The sequence below is a fragment of the Ursus arctos genome, unplaced genomic scaffold (assembly GCF_023065955.2).
Source record: "Ursus arctos isolate Adak ecotype North America unplaced genomic scaffold, UrsArc2.0 scaffold_1, whole genome shotgun sequence".
Classification (NCBI taxonomy): Eukaryota; Metazoa; Chordata; class Mammalia; order Carnivora; family Ursidae; genus Ursus; species Ursus arctos.
The window spans coordinates 77261944-77282268 of NW_026622763.1; the positions used below are offsets into that span (position 1 = coordinate 77261944).

Below are 20325 nucleotides of genomic sequence, written 5' to 3' on the forward strand. Positions count from 1 at the left end.
TTTGACTAATCGGCCACCCTGCCTAGCACATGACCTTGATTTTTTTAAAAAAGCAAAACAAAACAAAACGATCCCATTGGACACAATCTTGATGGCTACTGATTAAAGAGATTCTTGGGAAAGTTTTAAACCAGTGGGGAGGAGGAGGTAATTCTGACCCTTGAATTCATTGCTTTAAGTTAAAGAATGATTCTTATATGACTTCTTTAAAATACAGTGGCCCTGCTGCCATAAGGGTAGAATCCAAGGATTTAGACGAATGAAATAGAATTGAGATTCTGGAAATACTAAACCCTCACACACTGATTAATGTCAAGACAATTTAATGGTGAAAGAAATCTTTCAACAAATGTTACAGGGACAACTGGATATTCACGTACAAAATTAAAAACTTTTGTGCTGAAAAAATCCAAAGAATGGAGAAAATATTTGCAAATAATATATCTGATAAGGATATACTATTCAGAATACATAAAGAACTATTACAACTCAATCATAAAAAGATAAATAATACCATTTTTAAATGGGCAAAAGAAGTGGATAGACATTGCTCCGAAGAAAATATGCAAATGGACAAATGGACGTGAAAAATGTTCACCATCATTAGCCATCAGAGAAATGCATATTAAAACTACAATGAGGGGCACCCGAGTGGCTCAGTCAGCTGAGCTTCTGACTCTTGATTTCGGCTCAGGTCGTGTACACTGGGTTGTGGGATGAAGCCCCATGTCTGGCTCCCCGCTCAGCAGGCAGTCTGCTTCGTTCACTCTTTCCCTCCCCCTGCTGAACTGCGCACATCGTGCTGTCTCTCTCTGTCTGAAGTGAATAAATTAAACACACACACAATGAGATACCACTTTATGCCCACTAGAACGTCTGTAATCAAAAAGACAATTGACAATAATTGTTGACAAATGACAATAGTTGTTGACAAAGATATGGAGAAATTGGAACTCATATACTACTAAGTGGAAATAAAAAATGCTTTGGACGTTTCGTGCTACCTAGGTAGGGGTCCATAAGGCATTGTTTTGCATTCCCATTGTAACTTAAAGGGAAACTTTCACAATGTCCGGAGACATTGATGTCCTGCAGATGAAGGAGGAGGATGTCCTCAAATTCCTTATAGCAGGGACCCACTTAGGTGGCACCAGACTTGACTTCCAAATGGAACACAGCGTCTACAAAAGGAAAAGTGATGGTATCTACATCATAAATCTGAAGAGAACCTGAGAGAAGCTTCTGCGGGCAGTTCATACCATTGTTGCCATTGAAAGTCAGCTGATGTCAGTGTCGTATCACCCAGGAATACTGGCCAGTGAGCTGTGCTGAAGTTTGCTGCCACTACAGGAACCACTCCTATTGCTGGAAGCTTCACTAACCGGATCCAGGCAGCCTTCTGGGAGCCAAGACTTCTTGGTGGCTCTGCATCCCAGGGCTGATCAGCAGCCTCTCACCGAGGCATCTTATATTAACCTGCTTACCATTGCTCTGTGTAACACAGACTCTCCCTTGCGCTGCGTGGCCATTGCCATCCCTCGCAACAACAAGGGAGCTCGCTCAGTGGGTCTGGGGTGGCAGACGCTGGCCCGGGAAGTTCTGCGCGTGCGTAGCACCATTTCCCATGAACGCTCGTAGGAGGTCATGCCTGATGTCTACTTCTACAGAGGTCCTGAAGAGAGTGAAAAGGAAGAGCAGGCCGCTGCTGAGAAGGTTGTGACCAAGGAGGAATTTCAGGGTGAATGGACTGTCCAGCTCCTAGATTCACTGCTACTCAACCTGAGGTCGCAGACTGGTCTGAGGCGAGCAGGGGCCCTCTGTGCCTCGTCAGCAGTTCCCTACTGAGGGCTGGAGCTCAGCCGGCCACTGAAGACTGGTCCGCAGCTCTCACTGCTCAGGCCACCGAATGGGTAGGAGCAACCACTGAGTGGTCTTAAGCTGCTGGTTCACAAAGGCAAACAAAAGGGGAAAAAAGTTAACAGAAAATAAACAGGTTCTAAAATTTGAAAAAAAACAAAGAAAAATAAAATGCTTCGGAAAATATTCTGGCAGTTCCTCACATTGTTGAAATTACCATGACCCAGCAATTCTATTAGATACATACCCAACAGAATAGATAAGATATGTCCATACAAAAACATGTAGACAAATATTCACAGCAGCATTATTTATTATAGCAAAAAAGTGGAAACAATCCAAATCCAACTAACTAATGTATAAACAAAAGCAGAATACCCATAAAATGGAATACTCTTAGGTCATAACAATGAACTGCTTATACAATGTGGATGACCCTTGAAAACATGCTAAGTGAAGGGAAACAGCCACAATATGATTTTATTTATATGACATGTCCAAAATAGGCAAATCTATAGAGACAGGAAGTAGATTACAGGCATACCTCAGAAATACTGCAGGTTTGGTTCCAGATCACTACAATAAAGTGAGTATCACAATAAAGCTAGCCAAATAAATTCTTTAATTTTCCAGTGCGTATAAAAGTTATGTTTACACTACACTAGTAGTCTATTAAGTGTGCAATAGTATTATATGTAAAAAACAATGCACCTACCTTAATTTTAAAATATTTTATTGCAGGGCACCTGGGTGGTGCAGTCAGTTAATCATCTGCCTTTGGCTCAGGTCATGATCCCAGAGTCCTGGGATTGAGCGCTACACTGGGCTCCCTGCTCAGTGGGGAGTCAGCTTCTCCCTCTCCCACTGCCCCTACCCACAGCTGGTGCTCTCTCTCTCACTCACTCTGTCTCTCAAATAAATTAATAAAATCTTAAAGAAAGAAAGAAAGAAAGAAACTGACTTCACTCAAGATGACTGCAGGGCCTGCAGTGTAGGGAAGCCAAGTGAACCAGTGAATGAGTTTGGCAGATGGCAGTAAAGAGGAAAAACAAGTTTTTAAACTCAATGGAGGAATGGTGTTCTCGCAGTCATATTGGAGAGACTGAGAAATACAAAGAACTTGGACCAATTTTCTATCATTTCTCAAACAAGATTCTTGGAGAAATTAAAATTAAACATGACCTGCACATCAGTTATGCAGCTACGCCTTGGTATCACCCGCTCTTTATCACTCTTCTCCTTCTCCTTCCTCATAAACAATCACAACAGATTTTTCCTGCATTAACATGGCACTATGGGTGAAGTAGAATTCCTCAGTTGTGTTCATTGATGGACAAACTAGCCAAGAATAAATTTCTGAGTTCAGGGATAAACAACTCTTTGCTGACTGAAGGAGTTAAGCCCTATCTGTAGGAGCCGTTAGCTGTCAGAACATTTTTAAGAGCTGGAGAAGACAGAAAATGTGAAAGTAAGGAAGGATAGAAAATAGTAAAGAGAGTTGTCTTTGTTTGGAGGAGGTGGTACTACCAACACTTTAGTTGCCATTCAAAAGCAAAGTAACAAAAAGTGGAAACATTTCTATACCTTGGCAGATCATCCAATAGGCTTAGAAGAACTTCAGCTATCTCGATTTTTTAAATAATTCCCCTATTAGAATATCAGTACATCTCAAGAAGAGGCCCTTTCAATTAAACTATATGTGCTATTAACATATTGTCTTCTATAAATAGAACTGTACATATAATTAGAAACTAGTGCAGCCTGCAACCCCACACTCATATTTTCTCACTGGGAAAAGAAGTCAGAGAAGTTGAAGATGAAAAAGAAGAAGGAGGAGGAGGAGAAGGAGAAGCAGGAGAAGGAGAAGGAGGGGAAGGAGAAGAAAGGGGGGAGGAGGAGGAGGAGGAGGAGGAGGAGGAGGAGGAGGAGGAAGAGGAAGAGGGGAAAGAGGGGGAAGAAGAAGGAAAAGGAGGGGAGGAAGAGGAGAGGAGTATGAAGAAGAAGAAGAAGAAGAAGAAGAAGAAGAAGAAGAAGAAGAAGAAGAAGGAGGAGAAGGGGAAGGGGAGGAGGAAGGGGAGGGGAGGAAGAGGGGGAGGAGGATGAAGAAAGAAAGAAAAAGAAAAAAATTAAAGAAGAAAAATTGGGTCAAAGGGGAATATATAGAATGAAAACTAACTTCTTAATGGTGGTACTTTTCCACTTGATTTTGAAAGTCAAATGTAACTTACATGTTCTTTGGAATGGTAGTTTTTGGACCTGACCTATTTTCTGTTCCTGATTTCAAACGTATATTGTGTATAGTTCAACAAATATGTAAAAATACTTTGTTAAAATATTGACTAAAGTCACAGTTAATTTTTCTGGAAATCAAAAGGAAAATAGATCATTCCGATGAAAAGAATAGATGAACATATCTATTGATTCTCCTACCCATCCCCCCACTCATGCTGGCTCTCTCTTGCTCTCTCTCTGGAATAATTAAATAAGATTTTTTTTTAAAATTTTTTAAATGATCCCAGGCTCCCGGGATCAAGTCTCACATTGGGCTCCTTGCTCAGTGGGGAGCCTGCGTCTAACTGCCTGATGTTCCCTCTGCTTGTGCTTTGTTTCTCTCTCTCTCTCTCTCTCTTTCTCAAATAAATAAATAAATTCTTTTTAAAAATTTTTTAATTAAAAAAAAGTAATATATCTTATTTTTCCCTCTTCAAAAAACCCCCAGCTCATCCCAAATTGTATATGAAATCAATGGTCTAAACATCAGTGAATTATTTCATTTCTTTTAAATATTTTATTTATTTATTTGAGAGAGGGAGATAGAAAGCACGAACAGGGGGGAGGGGCAGAGGGAGAGGGAGAAGCAGACTCCCTGCTGAGCAGGGAGACCGATGGGGGATTTAATCCCAGTACCCTGAGATCATGACCTGAGCTGAAGGCAGACACTTAACCAACAGAGCCACCCAGGTGCCCTAGTGAATTATTTCGAAGACAGTAATCTGATTGTACAGCTCTAATAGGATATAATCTAGGGACAAAAAGTGTAAACTTTAAATGAATTTAATATTAATAATAATATTAGTATTGTTATTCTGAAGCTGTTATATATCAAGTATAGAACAAAGCATATAAATATTTTGAATCTGTAGAATCAATAAGATGACCCCTTTTTATTCCTGATACTGCTTATTTGTACCTTCTCTATTTTTTCTTGAACAGTCTTATCAGATGTGGATTAATTTTATTAGTCATTTCAAAACAAAGCACCTTTGCTTTCTTAATTCTCTATATTTTAAGTTTATTGCTATTTTTTCTGCTTTTATGCCATTTTCTTCTGCTTTCTTTGCTTTTAATTTGCTTTTTTTAGTTTTTTGAGGTTAATACTGAAGTCACTGATTTTTAACCTTTTTTCTTTTTGAATAAATATATTTTTTTTATTTTGTATTATTTTTTAAAGTAGGCTCCACACCCAGAGTGGAGCCCAACACGGGGCCCAAACTCATGACCCCAAGATCAAGACGTGAGCCGAATTCAAGAATCGGATGCTTAACTGACTAAGCCACCCAGGCACTCCTAAATATATATATATATATATATATATATATATATATATATATATAATTAGAAGTAAATATCTTGGGAGAGGAGTAAAAAAAATAAAAGTAAATATTTCACTCTTTTTTTTTTTTTAAGATTTTTTTTATTTATTTGACAGAGAGAAACAGCCAGCGAGAGAGGGAACACAAGCCGGGGGAGTGGGAGAGGAAGAAGCAGGCTCCAGCGGAGCAGGGAGCCTGATGCGGAGCTCAATCCCAGGACCCTTGGATCATGACCTGAGCCAAAGGCAGACACTTACCTGACTGAGCTGCCCAGGTGCCCCTTCACATGACATTCCTATTCTAGGAATTTACCCTTTAGTAATACTGACACAATTGTTTACAGAGTAACAATTCAAGGATGTTCTCTACAGCATTGTAGCGGTAGCTGGAAAACTGTATACAATTCTATATCTATCAGTGGGGAATCAGTTACATAAATTATGCTACATACCTAGAATAGAATCCTATGCCATCACTTTTTAAAATGAGATGAATCTACCAACAGCATTTTTCACAGAACTAGAACAAGCAATCCTAAAATTTGTATGGAACCACAAAAGACCCTGAATAGCCAAAGAAATCTTGAAAAACAAAACTGGAGGTATCCCAGTTCCAGACTTCAAGTTACATTACAAAGCTGCAGTAACCAAAACAGTATGGTACTGGTGCAAAAATAGACACACAGATCAATGGAACAGAATAGAAAACCTGTAAATAAACCCACAATTATGTGGTTAATTAATCTTTGACAAAGGAGGAGAAAGAATATACAATGGGGGAAAAAACAGTCTCTTCAAGAAATGGTGTTGGAAAAACTGGACAGCTGCATGAAAAAGAATGAAACTGGACCACTTTCTTACACCACAACACAAAAATAAACTCAAGATGGATTAAAGACCTAAATGTGAGACCTGAAACCATAAAAATCCTAGAAGAGGGGGGAACCTGGGTCGCTCAATCAATTAAGCACCCAGCTCTTGATTTCAATTCAGGTCATGATCTCAGGATCTCCAGATTGAGCCCCACGTCAGGCTCTGCTCTCAGCGAGGAGTCAGCTTGAGATTCTCTCTCTCCCTCTGCCCCTTGCCTCCTCAAATAAATAAATAAATCTTAAAAACAAACAAACAAACGAAAAACCTGGAAGACAACACGGGTAGTAATCTCTCTGACGTCAGCCTTGGCAACATTTTTCTAGGTATGTCTCCTGAGGCAAGGGAAATAAAAGCAAAAATAAACTTGGGGCTACATCAAAATAAGAAGCTTCTTGGGGGGGGTGCCTGGGTGGCTCAGTCATTTAAGCATCCGACTCTTGATTTTGGCTCAGTTCATGATCTCAGGGTGGTGAGGTCAAGCCCCATGTCAGGTTCTGTGCTCAGCAGGGAGTCTGCTCGAGTTTCTCTCTCTCCCTCTGCCTCTGCCCTTCCCTCTAAAATAAATAAATAAATTTGTTTTTTAAAAGCTTCTTGGGGGGCGCCTGGGGGGGCGCAGTCATTAACCGTCTGCCTTCAGCTCAGGGCGTGATCCCGGTGCTCTGGGATCGAGCCCCACGTCAGGCTCCTCCACTAGGAGCCTGCTTCTTCCTCTCCCACTTCCTCTGCTCCTGTTCCATCTCTTGCTGGCTGTCTCCCTCTGTCAAATAAATAAATAAAATCTTTATAAATAAATAAATAAATAAATAAATAAATAAATAAATAAATAAATAAAAAGCTTCTTGGGCACCTGTCTGGCTCAGTCAGTACAGTATGTGACTCTTAATCTTGGGGTTGTAAGTTTGAGCTCCACATTGGGTGTAGAAATTACTTAAAAAAAAAAAATCTTGGGGCACCTGGGTGGCTCAGTCATTGAGCATCTGCCTTCGGCTCAGGGTGTAATCCCAGTGTCCTGGGATCAAGCCCCACATCAGGCTCCTCTGCTGGGAGCCTGCTTATTCCTCTCCTACTCCCCCTGCTTGTGTTCCCTCTCTCACTGGCTGTCTCTCTCCATCACATAAATAAATAAAATCTTTAAAAAAAAAAAAAATCTTCTGCACAGCAAAGGAAACAATCGACAAAACTAAAAGGTAACCTACTGACTGGGAGCAGATATCTGCAAATGACATATCCAATATCAGATAAATCTGCTCATTTTTTAATAATCCAATTAAAAAATGAGCTACATTTAGTAGGGGCAGGAAGAATTATATAATTTATATTTCTGTGGAGGAAGAAAACTGCTACTAAAGTAGTACTATTACTAATAACAGCAAATACCATTTGTAAGACACTTCCTTAAACAGAACACACAAATTATTTTAGTATTCACAAAGACCCTATGAAATAAGTCTATAATAATACTGTTTGCAGATAAGCAAAATGGGGTAGAGTTTAAGTAAGTAACTTGTTCAAGATCTCATACACAGAGAGCTGGAATTTGAACCCAGACAGTTGGGCTGTAGTGTCCATTATATTAATCCACTATGCCAAGTCATAAATAATTATATTTATATAATGTAAATAATTTATGTTTATATTATATAATATAAATATATAAATATAAGTTTTATGTACATATAAGAGCATATACAGAGTTTACAATCTTATATATCAAACTTTTTTTTGTTTTTTTAGCTTTTAATTTTGAAATAATTATAAATTCCTAAGAAGTTGAAAAGATAGTATAGAGAAGTTCCATGTACTCTTTATCCCTTTTCCCCAAGAGCTACATCTTATGTTACTACAGTGAGATATCAAACCCAGGAGTTTAACATTGTTACAGTACATGTATATGGCACGATGCCATTTTATCACATATATAAATTCGTGTAAAAACCATCCTGTTGAAGACACAGACTATTCCATCACCACAAAGATCTCCTTTATGCTATTCCTTTATAGTAGTCGTCACCCCCCATCTCTAACCCCTGAGAACCACTAATTTGTTTGCCATGTCTATATTTTTGTCATTTCGAGAATGTTATATAAATGGAATTATAAACTATGTGACCACTTTTATCTGATGGTTTCATGGAAAGTCCCCAGTTCCTGCTTCTTTCTTTTTTTATTTTGTTTATTTAAATTCAATTAATTCACATAATGTATTATTTGTTTCAGGGGTACAGGTCTGTGATTCACCCACTGCTCATTACAACACATACCTTCCCCAGTGTCCATCACCAAGTTACCCCATCCCTCCACCCCCCTCCCCATAAACATATAATTTATGTTTATATAATATATGACATAAATACATAAATATAAATGTAATATATAAATATATGGGGTTTTTTGGTTTTTGTTTTTTTTAAGATTTTATTTATTTATTTATTTATTTATTTATTTGAGAGAGAGAGAGAGCACAAGCAGTGGGGAGGGGCAGAGGGAGAGGGAGAAGCAGACTTGCCCCAGGGCTTGATCCCAGGACCCTGAGATCAAGACCTGAGCCAAAGGCAGATGCTCAACCAATTGAGCCACCCAGGTGCCACAATATATGCCAAATATATATATATATAGAGAGAGAGAGAGAGAGAGAGAGAGAGAGCACGTGCGCATATACATACAGAGTTTACAATCTTACACATCAAACTCTTAACAATGGCTATTTCTTTTTCTTTTTCTTTTTTAGAGAGTAGGAGTGGCGAGAGGGAGAGGGAGAGAGGAGTGGAGAGGAACAGAGGGAGAGAATCTTAAGCAGGCTCCATACTCTGAAGCAGAGTCCAACATGGGGCTCAATCTCATAACCCTGAGATCATGACCTGAGCTGAAATCAAGAGTCGGACACCTTAACCAACTGACTGAGCCAGCCTGGTGTCCCAACGGTGGTTATTTCTTGAGGAGGGATTACAGGACTTCCAAATTCTAAGTTATTTTTTTGAGGGGGGCTAACATTTAGATTATTTGTTATACCATGAATAGATTACTTTTGTACACAAATAATTATTTAGTTCCTGCCATAAGTCAGGCACTGATCTAGGTACGGGGAAAACCGTATTTTGGTAATAACATAACTAGCTACTAACAAATAACTCAAAGATTTCAATGTCTTAACAAAATTAGCTTTATTTTTTATTCACATCACAACCCAAACTGGGTGTTTAGCAGGCAGCCTTTCATATTTTGATTCAAGGATTCTGTCTCCATCAACTTATGTTGGCACCATCTTCTCAGGCAGGTATATGCAAACATTTTCTATAAAAAGACAAATAGTAAATATTTTAGGTTTTGTGGGACAAACTGTTACCATTCTGCTATTGTGGCATGAAACCAACCATAGGTAATAAACAAATAAATGGGCAAGGCTGTGTTCCAATAAACCTTTATTTACAACAAATGTGGTGGGCTGGATTTCACCCACGGATGATAGTTTTACCAGTCCTTGTTCCAGGGTCTTCTTAGAGATCTGGATTGGATCTTCTCTGCATTCGAGAGGCCAAGGGAAATAACAAGGCAGGCTAGAAATGGAACTTGACTTCACCCATATCCCATTGGCCAGAATCCAGACACATAGCCCCAAGCAAATAAGCTGGGATATGTCATTTTCTTGTGACTCAATGAAAAGAAAAGAGATTGGTGACCATCTAGCCAACCTATGGCAGAGTCAGCTCTTCTCGTCACCAAATATCCTGTTTACTATTTTTCCTTTTTATAGATAATACTCTCCCCATCCCCAAAGAGGACAGCCCAAAGTTCCACCCAGTAAATACATTCGGCTCAAAGTCCAAGCTCTCCAGGTAACGTCCAGTTTTCTCCAGCAGGCTCAGATATGGCTCTTTATAGTTTGGTGACCTATGAACTAAAAAGACAAATAACCTGCCCAGACACACCCACACCCATTGGTACTGCAATAAAGACAGGAAAGCTGAAAAACATTCTCATTCAGAAGAAGGAAGAATTGAAGATGCAATATTCACTGGATCACAGCAATTCTGAAATCCCACTGGGTAAATGTCTCCTCTGGAGGTGGGTCAACACCTCCAATGGATGATACCTCACAACAATAGCCTGCTACCGCACAGGGATGCTCTCACTCCACTCAAGCTCCAATATCCTGTACTGGGCAGCCATCGGCATGAGCATGTTCCTCTCCCTCCCCAAGTTCTGACATCCGTTGCTAGGCCTGCCCTCCACAGGACACCCTTCTTACCGCAGGCAGGCTCTGACCCTCTGTCCAGGTGATACCACATTGACACTTAGTTTCTCACCTTCATCTAATGACTTTGGATGGAATAGTTTAGGAAGGGAAAGAGAGAAAAAAGAAGAGAAAATAAAGGGGAAAGAGGAAGAGGAACGAGGAAAGGCTCAAAGGTGGTTTTTTTGTTGTTGTTGTTGTTGTTTTTTTTAGAGAGAGAGAGAGTGAGAGCATGCATGGAGTGGGGGCAGAGGGAGAGGGAGAGAATCTTAAGCAGACTCCATGCCCAGCGTGGAGCCCGACACAGGGCTCAATCTCATGACCCTGAGATCATTACCTGAACGGAAATCAAGAGTCAGACGCTTAACTGACTGAGCCACCCGAATGCCCCACCTCAAACACTTTAACTAATTTCTTATTATTGAGGTGTAGAAGCAGTCAGAATTTTTACCTGTAAGGTTCCAAATTTTAGATTCTATTCTCTTCTATTTCTTTTTACAAACCCATGAGGGAATTCTTTCCTGATCTCATCTCTTTCTTTTAATATCTTGCCACACTGTGTTAAAAATAACCTCTATTAAGTTTCTATTTTCTATTCCCCCAGGACCCAGTAGACACATAGTCTGCTGCTCAAGTAATCTCAGGCAACAATTTTGCCAAATGTTTTGCCTCTGCATCTCATGACTAACCTTCTTTTCGTGGACAGATTTTGGATTCATTGCAGCCCACCACCCACTTGCTATGTAAATGCCATGGAGGTTTGTTGGTTTGTTTGTTTTTACAGTTGTGTTCCATTTTAAGCAGTGAACAAAACATATACAGCCTCTACTCTTACTGAGTCTACATTCTGTAGTACTCTTCTAACTCATCATATGGCTTTATTTTAGGAAGGGCATGACTGTTTTAAATTGTACCTGGGATGTGTTTTCATCAGGTACAGTAAGACATGGAGACACAGAGACACAGAAACTGTCATAAAGGAAGAAGTTTTTATACTCACAGATCTATAGAAGTAGGAGGCACAGCACATCCCATAAGGCCACACAGCAACCACCATAAGGCAGACGGAGGGGGTGGGGAAGAGGGTAGGCAAAAGCTTTTCTTTCAGTTTTCTCTGGAAGGAATGGGTGCAGCAAGGTAAGCAAGCTGAGCAGGTTTAGGATTGGATAGTTTGATTTCTGTGGGCTCTCGGCAATAGGTGTGGTCTCCAGGTGCCCAGTCCCTGGCCCTGGAGTGATGTAGGGCAGAAGGTTAGTGTCCTGAACTGCAGGAACCTGACACAAGGAGATGGGGACTCAGGATTTGTTGGTTTACATATCAAAGGCCTGTTCCCGGGTAAGTCCTTTGTGATCTCTAAGAGTTTGCTAACTGTGGAAGGGGCAGTTCCTTGCTGGGTCCTTAAGGTCCCAAGATGTCAAAGCATCATAAAATATAAAACATTTTAAAAGGTGAGATGGGGGATTGGGATAGGCCGGTGATGGGTATTAAGGAAGGCACATATTGCATGGTGCACTGGGTGTTATACGCAAATAATGAATCATGGTACATTGCATCAAAAACTGGGGTTGTATTCTATGGTGACTAATAGAACAAAATAAAGGGGTGCCTGGGTGGCACAGCGGTTAAGCGTCTGCCTTTGGCTCAGGGCGTGATCCTGGCGTTCTGGGATCGAGCCCCACATCAGGCTCCTCTGCTATGAGCCTGCTTCTTCCTCTCCCACTCCCCCTGCTTGTGTTCCCTCTCTCACTGGCTGTCTCTATCTCTGTCAAATAAATACATAAAATCTTAAAAAAAAAAAATAGAACAAAATAAAAATTATTAAAAAATAATAATAAAAATAAATTAAATAAAATTGAAAAAAAATATATATAAAAGGTGAGGAACACTGGGGCGCCCAGCTGGCTCAGCTGGTAGAGCATACAACCCTTGATCTTGGGGCCATGATCTTGAGCTCCACATCGGGTGTAGAGATCACCTAAAAATAATTTTTTTTAATCTTAAAAATAAATTTGAATGTGAGGAATACTGATCTCTGTACCTAGAAGATAATCCTATCCCCTACCTAGTTCCCTCACTTGGATCACTGCCATCTATTTAGCAGGACTCAAATGACATCTCCTTCAGCCACATTTTCTCATCCCCAAATATACACCATCCATATTCAAAAAGCATCAAGATTTTGCACATTTCCTTCCTCTCTCTCCTCTCCTCTCTCTCTCCTGAATTCTCTTAGGGCAAACCCCAGACATGTCATTTCATCCATACATACTTCATAATGCATTCCTTTAAAAATGGCTGTTTTCTTAAATTACCATAATATTTCCACGTACCTAGAAATACAATCACTCTTCTCTTTTAAAGGAGTAATTAATTTTTTGAGAGTTATGGTGCTTCTCTGTGGTAGGCAGAATAACCCCACCAAAAAAAAAAAAAAAATGTCCATTAGTAGCCTCTAGAACCTGTGAATATGTTAATACAATGCAAAAGGGACTTTGCAGATGCAATTAAGTTAAGAATCTTGAGATGGTAAAGTTATCCTGAATTATGCAGATGGGCCAACTATTATCACAAGAGTCCTTGTAATTAAAAGAGGAAGGCAAGATAGTCCGAGTCTGAGAAGCAGATGTGACAACTGAAGCAGGGACATGAATGTGGGAAACCTTCAGAAGGTGGAAAAGGCAAAGAAACAGATTCATCCCCGGAGCCTCCAAGCTCTAGATGTCCTACTGACACACTGATCTTAGCCCAGTGATGCCAATTTTTTACCTACAACTATAAGATGACCAAATTTGTGCTGTTTTAAGCCACTAAGTTTGTGGTCATTTGCTACTGCAACAATAGGACACCAATGCACTGTCTTTGTATTTGAACATGAGTGTATTTCTAGCCGACTTAAAAAGTACACAATTACTGAAACAAAATCCTGTCAATAATTAATAGCATTTTGATGATATATAATTACCTTATAAGAATTGAGCTTTTCTTTTTCTTTTAAGATTTTATTTTTAGGGGCGCCTGGGTAGCGCAGTCGTTAAGCGTCTGCCTTCGGCTCAGGGTGTGATCCCGGCGTTCCGGGATCGAGTCCCACATCCGGCTCCTCTACTGGGAGCCTGCTTCTTCCTCTCCCACTCCCCTGCTGTGTTCCCTCTCTCGCTGGCTGTCTCTCTGTCACATAAATAAATAAAATCTTAAAAAAAAAAAAAAAGATTTTATTTTTAAGTAGTCTCTACACCCAACATAGGGCTTCAACTCACAACCCCAAGATCAAGAATTGAGTGTTCTACCTGGCCAGCCAGGAGCTCTGAGCTCTTCTTTTTTATTTAGCAGTTCTTCTTAAAATTTGAGCTTGAGAAACAAAAGAACTTTCATAGTAGTGCTGAAATAATTAAATATCTGGAGAATGCCAAACATATTTAATTATGATTAGCATAATCTCCTCTTACCAGGTGAAAGTAAACTTCTTTGTGGTTCATCCACTGCTATCTAGGAAACTCCAAATAAAGTTTAGGTGTAAGAGTTTTACTATTTTGAATTTGAGGTTTGAGGTTTGACTGTAGGGCAATATTTTAAAAATTTATCAGAGGGGAAAAATTTAATTTTTTAGAGATTTATCAGAGCAGACAAGATATGAACATAAGTCATATAACCATTAATCTTTATAAGCCAATCAAAATAAGAGTTCTGTTAAACTTTAGATAAGTTGGGATGCCTGGGTTAAGTGGCTGCCTTCGGCTCAGGTAATGATCTAGGGGTTGTCGGGTTGAGCCCTGCTCAGGGCTCCCTGCTTGCTGGGGAGTCTGCTTCTTCCTCTGCCTGTTGCTCCCCCTACTTGTGCTCTCTCTCTCTGACAAATAAATGTATAAGACCTTAAAAAAAAAACTTCAGATAAGTTATAATCTAATTTATCTTTTTTTGGAAACGGGCAAAAGTATACCACATGTTTACTCAGAATATATTTCACATTATGATTAGCATAATCTCCTCTTACCAGGTGAAAGTAAACTTCTTTGTGGTTCATCCACTGCTATCTAGGAAACTCCAAATAAAGTTTAGGTGTAAGAGTTTTACTATTTTGAATTTGAGGTTTGAGGGCAAGCTAGGAATTTGAGGTAACTCGGGCAAGCTAGGAATTTCTGAAGAATTTTATAACTGCATCTTCTCCCTGTGTCATTATGCACTGTGTTTTGTAATACTTGTTCAGTCAGATTATGGACCAATCCAGGGGCATGACTTTAAGATTTATTAACACCTCATCCATACATAGAGCTTTCTCTCCAACTTGGCTTAGTTCATTTGTGTATTTCCGTAAGACTTTCCTATTTCCGTTTGAGAAAAGGAGAGAGGAAAAGTCATGCCTCCAGAACCTTTGAGATTTCTTGAAAGATCATGGAGCTCCAGACAAGTCAGAAGCAACAGGTCCTACTCTATTTAGATTTCCATTCTATCACACATTCAGGCTCATTCATATAGCTGTTATAATAAACCAAATGAATCATTTTTTAAAGGTTTTATTTATTTATTTGAGAGAGAAAGAGACAACACAAGCAGGGGAAGGGGCAGTGGGAGAGGGACAAGCAGACTCCCCACTGAGCAGGGAGCCCGATGTGGGACTTGATCCCAGGACCCCAGCATCATGACCTGAACCAAAGGCAGACACTTAAATGACAGAGCCACCCAGGCGCCCCATGGTTATAATTTTTTAAGAGTTTTTTTACTTCTAATTAATCTCCACACCCAAAGTGGGGCTCAAACTCACAACCCTAAGATCAAAAGTCGCACATTCCACTGACTGAGTCAGCCAGGGGCTCTTCATGGTTACTATTTATTACAAGGAAATGATAAATATCAATGAAAGAAGCACATAAGGCAAAATCTAGGAGAGCTCCAAACACAAAATTTCCAATGTCCTCTCCCATGGAGATGTCCCAGCACTTATGTTTGATAATATCCATGGAGTATCACCAACCAGGGAAGCTCACTCGAGCTTCCAGATCCAGAGTTTTTATTAAGGCTTCATTACATAGGCCTAATTGATTGATTGATTGCCCATTGGGTTGAACTCAGTCTCCAAGTTAGTCACATGGTTGGTCACATGGCCAACCCCCACCCTAAACAAAGACACTCCTATCAGGTATGACAGATACTACCTCCCAGAAGCCAAGAGCAAAGGTCAGACCTCTCTTTGAGCAAAGTCAAATTACTTCCCACAGATCTTTGAAAAGAATTTCAACTTTTTCTTTCATTGTATTCATTTTCTTCCCTTTGATGGTAATCCTTCTGATTGCATACAAATGACAGATTTTTATGATCAATTAATCTTCAATAGTTTTCAGTTTTCAGTGAGAGGTGGGTAGTCACAAATACAGAAATATAAACGAACCATCGCAAAGGCTCCCTACCTTTCTCTTGCAGGGAAGGAAAAGGATTTCTTCATTTATACACTAACAGAAAACTAGTAGCCGCAGTTTTCCAATTCAGCTAAGGGCTGAAAAGAAACACAGAGCATAAAACTCACCAGCTGGTTATAGCTGTTGCAGATCTCAAAGAGTTGTTCTCTATTCACAGACACAAAATATTTTTAAACTTATAATGACTCACAGAACAAACAAAAAGACAAACCAACAAATAACCAAAAAAACAAACACACAAAAAAGACAGATACTCATGTATGTTAACTATACTTCAATAATAAAAAAAAATAAAAAAAAATAAAAAGGAAAAAAAAGCAGGCGCTCTGACTTCTGCTACCCAACCATGACCAGACTCCCTGTGTCTGTCAGCCATCTGGCATAGAACAAATGGTTATGTCATAAACAAACAAACAAATAAATAAGTACCAGATTCCATGTTTCTGCCACCGGCAATCGCACACAGATCAAAACCAGAACTACATCCAGACCCGGTCATTAACTAGAAACAGAACCAGAAACAGAAAGACTTCGAGTAAAGTGCTATTGCCACATGAGAGGGAACTGAGGAGCTAAGAAGATTACATCTAGGTAAAAATAGCCCACATGGAACCTTCCTCTGGCAACGCAGTCAACTGAGATCTAACAGGTACAATCAACCTGGACTTTGCAGTAGAATGGCTAGAAACTGCCAGAGGAAATCTAAAAGAGAAAGTCATTCAGAAAAAAATTTACTTGCCAAGAAAGTTATTAAAGGGGCCAGTATTTAAAACACTTGCTCATCACAAACCAAAACAAATGGACAAAACATGTATTAAAAGGAAAACACTCATTTAATTTGGTTACCAAGGTTCTTTAATAAAGGAAAAACAGCAGTTTTCTCGCATGAATATCTTATCTGTCAAGCTTTTCCCCTGTCTGAAGGTATTAGCATAGCAAAAGGCAAGGATAGAGTTTTTTTGATTTGAAAGCGTAATTTACATGAAATTGCAAGATTTCATTTAATTAGGGATCTACAACTAAAACCTGGTTTTGTCCCATTTTGTTTTTGTTTTCTTGGAGCGCAAAGTGGCGTGTGTGTGTGTGTGTGTGTGTGTGTGTGTGTGTTTCCTAAATGCAGGATGTGATATATATGTTTACTCTTAGTGGAAACAAGCCATGTCAATTTTGTTTCACATTTCTTTAGTTTCCTCCTTGATATCTCCCTCCTCTGGTCTATTTGAATTACTGTCTTAATTTAATTTAATTATATGGTAATCGTTGCCATTTACAGAGCACTTAAGTAATGTCAACAAAGATGTTATCTTGCTTAATAGTCACAATAACTGTGAGGTAGATGTTATTCCTATTTTACACATAAGGAAAGTGCCAAGAAGCTAAATCATTTACCCAGGAACCTAAAGATCTATTAAGTAGGAAGAGGTGAAGCTGAGATTTGGACTCCAGCTTACTTCTGTTGTATTGTAATCGTGTTGTACTGGTCTGCTTTCCCCACAAATCAGTAGCAGCTTGCGGGCAGGGATTATGTATTCCGTGTCTTTGAATGACCAGAACAACATAGAGGGTCTAGTATGTAGTAGGCATACAAATGAATGAGCTATCTTTTTAAAAAAATTTTATGTATTTATGTATTTATTTATTTGAGAGAGAGAGCATGAGCAGGGGGAGGGGCAAAGGGAGAGGGAGAAGCAGACTCTCCGCTGAGTGGAGAGCCCGACACCGGGCTTGAGCGCAGCCACTTAACCAACTGAGCCACCCAGGCACCCCATGAATGAGCTATCTTTTATAAAGAATTTAATAATTTTTAAACATGCATAGGTCTTATTTTTGAAAAAGCTATATTAAGCTTGTTGCGGGCAAGGAATGTTGGAGTTGAGGTGCTAATGTCAAAGATAAAGGCCAGCTAATAGTCCGTTCAGGCCTATACCACGATGTCATTCAGGGTCTGGACCTTAGCTTTACAAGTAAGAAACTCAATTTTGACCGTGAATCCAAAGTTGATTAGTTTAGAGGGAATTGCTCGTTTTGTCCAAGCTCACAAGAAAATGATGAAAGAGTGTAACTGTAATTAACTGGTCGGAGATGAGACTTATTTGGGCTGTTTGGAGTTAGGTCACACAGCTTCCCAGAACACAGATCGCGTCTATGTTCTCGAGGTAGGTTATTCTCTCTGGAGGCTATCCAAGCTGTTATGTCTCTATGTTCAGGAATTTTTTTTTTTTTTGATGTTCAAGAAACTTTTTAACTAAAATAGAAACTTAATTAAAACATACACTCTTACATAAGCTCTACAGTACATAGGGCAAATAAGGGAAAGACATTAAGATTTTCATTCGGGGAGCACCTGGCTGGCTCAGCCTGTAGAGTGTGTGACTCCTGATCTCAGGATTGTGAATTTGAGCCCCACTTTCAGTGTAGAGATTACTTAAAAATAAATTCTTTTAAAAAAAGAAAAAATTTTCCTTCAGGTAACGATCTGAGGTACTGATCTGATGGCAGGAAGTCCTCAGAAAATGCCAGACTGGAGAGAGCAACAATAGGATCATGAAATCATCCTGCATCTAGTTGCATGAGTCAAACTGAGAAGGAAAGAAAACATGGCTGTTAGAACAGATGGTATGAGATTTGAGCCTGTTTCCAATCCCTGTCCTAACTGCCTTTCTTTCTTCCAAGTACCCGTGGTCTCTGGAAGGAGAAGACTTTGGTAAAAAGAAAAATATGTCTCACAAAAGAACAGGTTAAGAAGCACAAAAGCTGCTTCCCTGCTACCTGGAGAGGAACAAGAATGCTTGAAGGTGGTGGCAAACAGAAAATGGGCCATGGTGTGGGCAGCACCTGTGTTCAGTGATGTGGCAGCAGCCAACAACAGAAAGACAGTAATACTAGCAGACACAGAGCAAGGGAATACAAAGCGACAGGCAGCCCCTCAACAGTTCCATGACAGAAACAATCTCTATGGTCCATCCTCTGCGATTCCCGAATGGAAACCGTGCAGAAGGTTGTGTGATCTTGGGTTCTTCTTTGAAAAGGCAAATGAGGGTAATAATAAGAGTACCTACTGCTGGGGCGCCTGGGTCGCACAGCGGTTGAGCGTCTGCCTTCGGCTCAGGGCGTGATCCCGGCGTTATGGGATCGAGCCCCACATCAGGCTCCTCCGCTATGAGCCTGCTTCTTCCTCTCCCACTCCCCCTGCTTGTGTTCCCTCTCTCGCTGGCTGTCTCTATCTCTGTCAAATAAATAAATAAAATCTTTAAAAAAAAAAAAGAGTACCTACTGCCTAAGTTTGTTGTGAGAATTACCTCATATGACGAGCATTGAAAACAGACAAATATTAATTGTTACGTCGATAAAAATGTTAATCATTAATTTTAAATGGGGTCACTTATTAGTCACTCCAATACTGCCACACTGGTCATATTGGTCATACTGTTCTGAGAACACACCAGGCACACTCCTGCTTTGGTATCTTTGAATAAACTGTTCTCTTTGCCTGAAATAATTTTCCTCCAGATATTGTGAGACCTGGCTCCCTAAAGTCATTTATTCAAATGTCACCTCAAGCCAGGAATATCTTATTCCCCATCCTGCTTTATTTTTCTCTGTAGCATCTAGTAGTCTCTAATATACTAGATATTTGTTTCCCCTTGCTAGAATATAAGTTCCACGAAGTATGGAGGATTTTCCATTTTGTTCACTGGTATGTCCTTAGTGTCTGTAAGAATGTCTGACAGAGGGTAAACACTCATATTTGTTGACTACATAAAAAATGTTTATTTAGATGTTTACTTGAACGACATGAAAGATTCAAACATCTCCTTCTATTTATTACAAGGCACATGGGATGTCTCTGAACAAAAGGATATCTTTTGCTAATATCAGTTGGTCCTAAAAGATACACAGAGCCTCTATTAGCACCTTGAAATTTAATCCTTTTATTCATTCCAGTCGTTCATTTACTCATCACTACTCATATTTATGGAGACCCTACCATGTGCCAGATACTAGCTTGGTACTGGGCGTCCAGCAATGAACTTTCATGGAGCTTATACTCTAGCTAGGTCAGGGATGGGGCTGGAGGGTGGGAAGAGAACAAAAGAACCATGTTTCTTATCTTTGTCATTTCACCATGTTAATCCACTACTAAAGTTATAAGTCCTTCTTCTGGGTTATCTGTACTCTCCCATATTCTCCTCATACTTTGTGCTATATCCCCTTGACCTAGTACTTTTTTTTTTTTTTAAGATTTTATTTATTTATTCGACAGAGATAAAGACAGCCAGCGAGAGAGGGAACACAAGCAGGGGGAGTGGGAGAGGAAGAAGCAGGCTCATAGCGGAGGAGCCTGATGTGGGGCTCGATCCCAT

The 20325-nt window shown here is 39.7% G+C and overlaps 1 long non-coding RNA gene and 1 pseudogene across 1 annotated transcript; one reads left to right on the forward strand and one right to left on the reverse strand.

The window, feature by feature from the left end:
* The first annotated feature begins 1068 nt into the window (after positions 1 to 1068).
* On the forward strand, positions 1069 to 1959 carry LOC113248779 (40S ribosomal protein SA-like; annotated as a pseudogene).
* Positions 1960 to 9380: 7421 nt separating this feature from the next.
* Positions 9381 to 19158, reverse strand: LOC123000638 (uncharacterized). Its single transcript, XR_006408734.3, has 4 exons — positions 16391 to 19158; positions 15953 to 16038; positions 11554 to 11667; positions 9381 to 9613 (listed from the first exon to the last, which is right to left on the reverse strand). It is a non-coding gene; the product is annotated as an uncharacterized LOC123000638 (long non-coding RNA).
* Between the last annotated feature and the right edge of the window lie 1167 nt (positions 19159 to 20325).